This window comes from Rhinoderma darwinii, chromosome 1 (assembly GCF_050947455.1).
Source record: "Rhinoderma darwinii isolate aRhiDar2 chromosome 1, aRhiDar2.hap1, whole genome shotgun sequence".
In the NCBI taxonomy this organism is placed as follows: domain Eukaryota; kingdom Metazoa; phylum Chordata; class Amphibia; order Anura; family Rhinodermatidae; genus Rhinoderma; species Rhinoderma darwinii.
In genome coordinates, this window is record NC_134687.1 from 480,783,649 (window position 1) to 480,789,940 (window position 6,292).

Genomic DNA, 6,292 nt, shown 5'->3' on the forward strand with positions numbered 1-6,292 from the left:
CTGGGGGTCTTTACCCGGCTTAGGGATAACCGTCACATGGGCCAGGGTGGAGCCGGGGGGGGGGGGGGGGAACAAAACATCAGGTGATATCGAATTAAAGGCCCGGAGAAGAAAGGGCACTAGACCGTCAGTCAATGATTTATAAAATTTGGCCGTATATCCATCCGGCCCGGGACTCCTTCCCCCTGGGAGGTCCCTTATGACAGCAAGGACCTCTGGAGAGGTAAATTCCGCCTTTAACGCCTCCAACACTTTCCTGGATAAAGGAGTGAAAGGAGAGGGGAAAGAGGCCCGATCCGGGGGTGAGGAGTCAGTGGAAGGCCTAAGATTATAGAGGTCAGAATAGAAGGCGTGAAAACAGTCTGCAATCTCAGGGGTCGTATGAACCACTTGGCCAGAGGAAGATTTAATACTGGGTATATGGGATTGTGCCAATCTAGCCTTTAAAGCTCTTGCCAACATGCGTCCGCTTTTGTTGCTAAATTCGTAAAACTTGCTCCGACACACCTGGAGGGCCCGCTGTTGAGCCGAGTCCAACAGACGACGGGCATCTTGTCGGGCACTTTGTAGCTCCCATAAGAGTGGCAGAGAAAGCGCACGCTTGTGAGCCAGTTCCAGGGAACTAATTTTTTCAAGAGCAAGTTTCAAGGAATGGGCCTTTTGAGGCGTGCTCCATGTTTTATAAGGACCCTTGGAGTACACATTTAAGGGCCTCCCACTGCATCATCGGAGATGTGGTATCATGAGCGTGATTGGATGTGAAGTGCTCCACTGTTTTCAACAGTTCCGCACTGCAAACCCCATCAAGGAGCAGGGACTCATTAAGCTTCCAGGACCAAGGACCTTTAGTGAGGAAAGGCAGGTGGAGGGTACAATGCACTGGGGCATGATCAGACCATAATATGTTGCCAACGGACGTGGAATCGGCCCATGTGAGAGCATGGTGTTGAATTAGGATGTAGTCCAGGCGACTGTAGGTGCCATGCGGATGAGAGTAAAAACTATAATCTCTATCAGAAGGGTGTTGTAGACGCCATGCATCACATAGTTGAAGCTGACCAAGAGCACGTTTCACCCGTTTGAGCGCGCTATATGAGAGACTGGAACGACCAGTAGAATTGTCCAATGTCGGATCTAAAGTGAGATTAAAGTCTCCGCATAACATCACAGTCCCCCGCACCACCAGGAGTGCAATGTCGATGAGACGAAGGAGGAAAGGGACCTGACCGATGTTAGGGGAATAGGCATTAATCACAGTGAACTCTCGCCCACCAATATTTAGTACCAATATTATATACCGAGCGTCCGGGTCAGTGACCACAGTGACAACCTGATGAGTGAGGGATTTATGAAGTGCTATGGCCACTCCACAAGATCGGGCAAGGGGATTATTACTAAAATGCCAGTGTGTGTAAGTTTTATGTCTAATAGTAGGGGAATGACCTTCTTTAAAGTGTGTTTCCTGGAAACATACAATCTGTACCTTGCGCTTATACATGTGGTGCAGGATTTGCGCTCTCTTTTCAGGCGTATTCAACCCCTTCGCATTGAAGGAGGCTACTGTGAGGTCAGCCATAGACGCATGCAGCACCGCACTCTGAGACGCTCCAAAAGGAACAGGAAAAGCAGGAATCCAGGATCGCCACAAGGAGAAGAAAAGGAATAGGCAGGCTAGGGAGAGAAATCACAGCATTAAAGAAAAACAAAAGCATCAACAAAAAAGGCAGCAAAATGGAGACTGCCGCACAAACGAAACAAAAAATCGTGAAGGACCCAAAGGCGTCAATTGCACGCCTCGGTGGTCCCGTGCCTACAGGGGGAAGGTGACAGCTACGCAGAAAAGCAACTCGTGCTCCCCAGCGTGCGTATGATGACTGAAATATAACAATAAACGGCTATTATTATAAACATGTAAAATAGAGGGAAAGGCATGTTAATACCCCAGGAAAAACAAAACCCAAGGCATAGAACCATTGTGACATCCTACAATATATTGTAGACAAGAGATGACTTCCAAAACCTAGCAAATCACTGACAGGTAACCAGGGAAGTCCCATAATGTATAATCAGAACCGCGCACGACCCAAACTATCAGGCTGAACGGGCAGGATCTCTAGGCGGCGTAGGCTCACTGTCGCGTCCACGACCAGACCGTCTTCTGGGGCACCTCGGAGGGCGACCCACATCCCGCGGCGGGTGCGAAGCAGGAGGGCGTCCATTGTAGGAACCTCTGTCAGCAGATGATAGCAGCGAGGGCCATTCATGGAAAGCGATGGGAGGAATGCCTAGATCCCTCAGAAAGGCAGGCAGGTCACTCGGAGCTCTCAACGTGTAGATATGACCTTCTTGTCTAACCATGAGGGCAAAGGGGTAGCCCCATCTATAGATGATGCCTCGGTTACGTAATACCTCCAGAAGAGGTTTGAGTGCTGAGCGTTGCGCCAAGGTGTGTCTGGACAGGTCGGGCAAGATACGAATCTGTGTACCGTGATGGAAGATGATAGATTGTTGTCTGTTTTTTTGCAGAATCGATTCTTTAATGGCGTAGAAATGAATCCGACAAATGACATCTCTGGCCGGCTGATCATCCAGATTCAGTGGGCGTAGGGCTCTATGAGCACGATCAATCTCAATGTGCGTATTTGGCGGACGACCCAGTAAGTTATTGAAGATTGTAGACAGAGTAGAGAACAGGTCCGCTGCAGGGATAGATTCAGGCAGGCCCCGAACCCGAAGATTGTTCCTCCGATTACAATTATCAATATCATCCATATGTTGTTGCAGCGTAAACAGATGAGCCGAATGTTGTTGCAGGGTGGATTGCATAGATGCCAGCGTGGCAGAATCAGTAACACGATCCTGAGCGAGAGTATCAACTCTTGTGGAGAGTGAAGAAAGTTCAGCACGGAACTGGGTGAACTCCGCTTTACATTCATCCACAATCTGCCTAGCAAAGGAAGACATATCAGCCCTGGTGGGTAACAGTTGAACCATCTGACGAATATCCAAGAGAGTGGCCGGGCGGTTTTCACATACAGGTACCAATGAAGAGTCTGGATGACTTAATCTAAAAACCGCCGGAATGTCGTCCGGAGCGTGAGCAGAGTCCAGAACTGAGAGACTAGAGGATAAAAGGTCTTGACGTGGTCCATGGGGGGAGGACAGAGGCCGCTGAGATGGGGGGGGACCTCTGGGGCAACAAGGGCGAGGTGGACGGCCGGCCAGGCAGGGGGCCACCCCACGAGGAGCCTGAGGGCCACGAGGGGTCACTTTCTAGGGGCATGGGGCTCTGATGCTTCTGCGGGGAGACCCGGACCTGGGAACCTGAGGTCGCAACAGTGGGCACAGGGCCGGGAGGTCTATGGCCTCCGTACTCACAGTTCATGTGGAGCTGGGATGAGGCCTCCTGGGAAGGAGCAGAAGCAAATGCAGGCAGGTCCTGTTAGGCTGTGTTAGCGGATCCAGAATCCCCCCACCTGGAAGAGTCCGGTCCAGGTGCAGGCAGCAGGCAGGTCGCTGGTGACAGTGTGGAGATCGCATGCAGTGGAGGCCAGGTCGGCAGGGATTCGTCTAGCAGAGAGGGCCTAGCATTTATTTCCGGGTGCTGCGGCCCTGAGGAGTAGTACCATCTTGAAACGCCTCACACGAGGCTGGAAGAGGAGCGGCGGCTCCCGAGTCAGGCCCAGCGACTGCAGGGCTATTCAGGGGGGTCCCCGCACTGCAGGCTACCCCCGGAGGAAAGGACGTCCGGAGTACTGCAGTAGGCCCGTGAGAGGCTGCGACGAGATCCTGGCGACCATCTTGGAGAACGGCTGGCCGCCCGGAGCCCAGCTTCATCTGCGGCCTCAGCGTCATCAGCGGCCCCAGCACGGAGTGAGGTGCTCGCCTGCCCCTGCTTTTCCTCCCGACAGACCAGGGAGATGTCTGCCAGCGCAGGCGATTCATCCTCAGAGCCCTGGAGCAACCTAGGTGGGGACGGCAGTCGGCCAACTTGCCCACGTGCGTCTGACCGGAGGACAGCCCGGGGCTGCAGCGGGGTCTGTCTCCCGAAAAACGCCCTGATGCCCCCTTGTGGGGATGCGGGACGTGAAGAGGATGCTGCCTTGGGCTTCTTGGATGCCTTCCCCATTGAACATGCCAGATGAGAGCCGATGCAGGTAAGCCGGTGGAGGAGCTCTGAGAAACACGTCCTCACTCTCCCATAGCTGGCCACGCCCCCTCAATTTTTTTTATGTTTGAACGAGCTCATAGAATCCCAGCAGGTCCACCAAAAGTCTGATTCCCCCCTAGGCCAATATTCCTTAAATTACTCGCTATTGGGGACCGAGAGTTAAAGGGACACATGTTTAATTCAGAAAGAATTGCTATTTATCCAGACTTTCTCATGGGAAACACAGAAAATAAGGAGTACATTTATCTTCGTCAACAAAAGACTGCAGCAAAATCAGATTAAGTACTCAGTTATATCCTGCTAAATTGCGTATAGTTTGGGAAGGAACCACAACGTTTTTTGAAACGCCTGAAGATATTCATAGCTGGATGAATAGTTTAGCTCTTAAATAGAGAAACTTAGGGGCAAAATCTGATATTAAGGCTCCTAGAGTAAAATGAAGAGGGGGTGGCGGGGGATAATGACCATAGGGAAAAAAAAAAAAGTAAAGGAAGGAGAAAATGGAGTTGCTTTCCAGGGTAAAAAGGGGGGGGGGGTGAAATGAAAACCACAGGGTGTGTTTTTTTTTTGTTTCTACTCTTTCTGAAATATGGCGGTTAATCCTATTTTCCATCCTTCTCATATTCCACTATATACTTTTAACCCCTTTTCACGGCGGTCATTAATGGGCTTTATTCTACAGCGCCGCCATTCCACGGCGCTGCTGTAGAATAAAGTAAACAGAGCAGGGAGCTGTCACATCTCCCTGCTCTCAGCTGCCAGACGTAGCTGAGAGCAGGGGACGTCCCTGCTCTGCCGGGTGAGATCGATATTAGTATCGATCTCACCCGTTTAACCCCTCCGATGCGGTGTACAATAGCGTGCACCGCATCTGCGTGGTTTTGGAGAGAGGGAGGGAGCTCCCTCTCATCCCACCGACACCCGGCGATAAGATCGCCGAGTGTCTGTGTCTCCGATGGCAGCTGGGGGTCTAATAAAGGCCCCCAGGTCTGCCTGTAATGAATGCCTGCTAGATCATGCCGCAGGCATGACCTAGCAGATGCCTGTCCGTTTTAAACGGACAGGCAGTAATACACTGCAATACAAAAGTATTGCAGTGTATTATAATAGCGATCGGAGGATAGTGAAGTCCCCTAGTGGGACTAGTATAAAAGTAAAAAAAAGTTGACTAAAGTTAATTTTAAAATAAAGTGAAAAAAAAAAATGAAAAACCCACTTTTTCCCCTTCCAAAATGCTACTATTACTATTAAAAAAAACTACAATAAAGCAAAAAAGTTACACATATTTGGTATCGCCGCATCCGTAACGACCCCGACTATAAAGCTGTTACATTATTTAACCCGCACTGTGAACGCTGTAAAAAATAAAATAAAAAACAATGGAAAAATTGCTGTTTTCTGTTAATCCTGACTTAAAAAAAATGTCATAAAAAGTGATCAAAAAGTCACATCTACTCTCAAATGGTACCAATAAAAACTACAAGTCGTCCCGCAAAAAACAAGACCTTATACAGCTATGCTAAAGCAAAAATAAAAAAGTTATAGCCCTTCGAATGTGACAATGGAAAAATGTAAAAAATGGCTTGGACATTAGGGCCCGGAATGCAAGCAGGGGGAAGGGGTTAAAGGGAACCTGTCACCAGCATTTCACCTATTGAACTTTACTTCTCCCTCACTAGCTGCTGCTATAAAAAGTTCATTGCCGTTATCCCCTCTCCTAAAGTCCTCCTCCGACTGTAAATAACGGTCTGCAAACGTTTCGTGCCTTTTATCGTAATAATCCGGTATCCCTTTGTGTGCACACACCAAACGAGGACATCAATGCACAAGCGCGGGATGTTGTGTGCTGGGGGAAGGCGAGGAGCTGTCAATCAAAAGTAAGAAGGTGAGGTAAACTCGGAAAGACTTGAGGAATGAAGATTTGACTCTTTTCAAAACGAAGATTTGACTTTTCAAATGAAGATCTGACTCTTTTCTGCTCATTAGCATACGGTGTGGGAACACTAAAAAGCTAAATACTAAAGCTACAGAGCCGACTAAGAAGATAATTATAGGTTATATAGAAATGATTTTTCACCCACTACCACCAGGTATAGTCGGTTTAATAGGTGAAATGCTGGT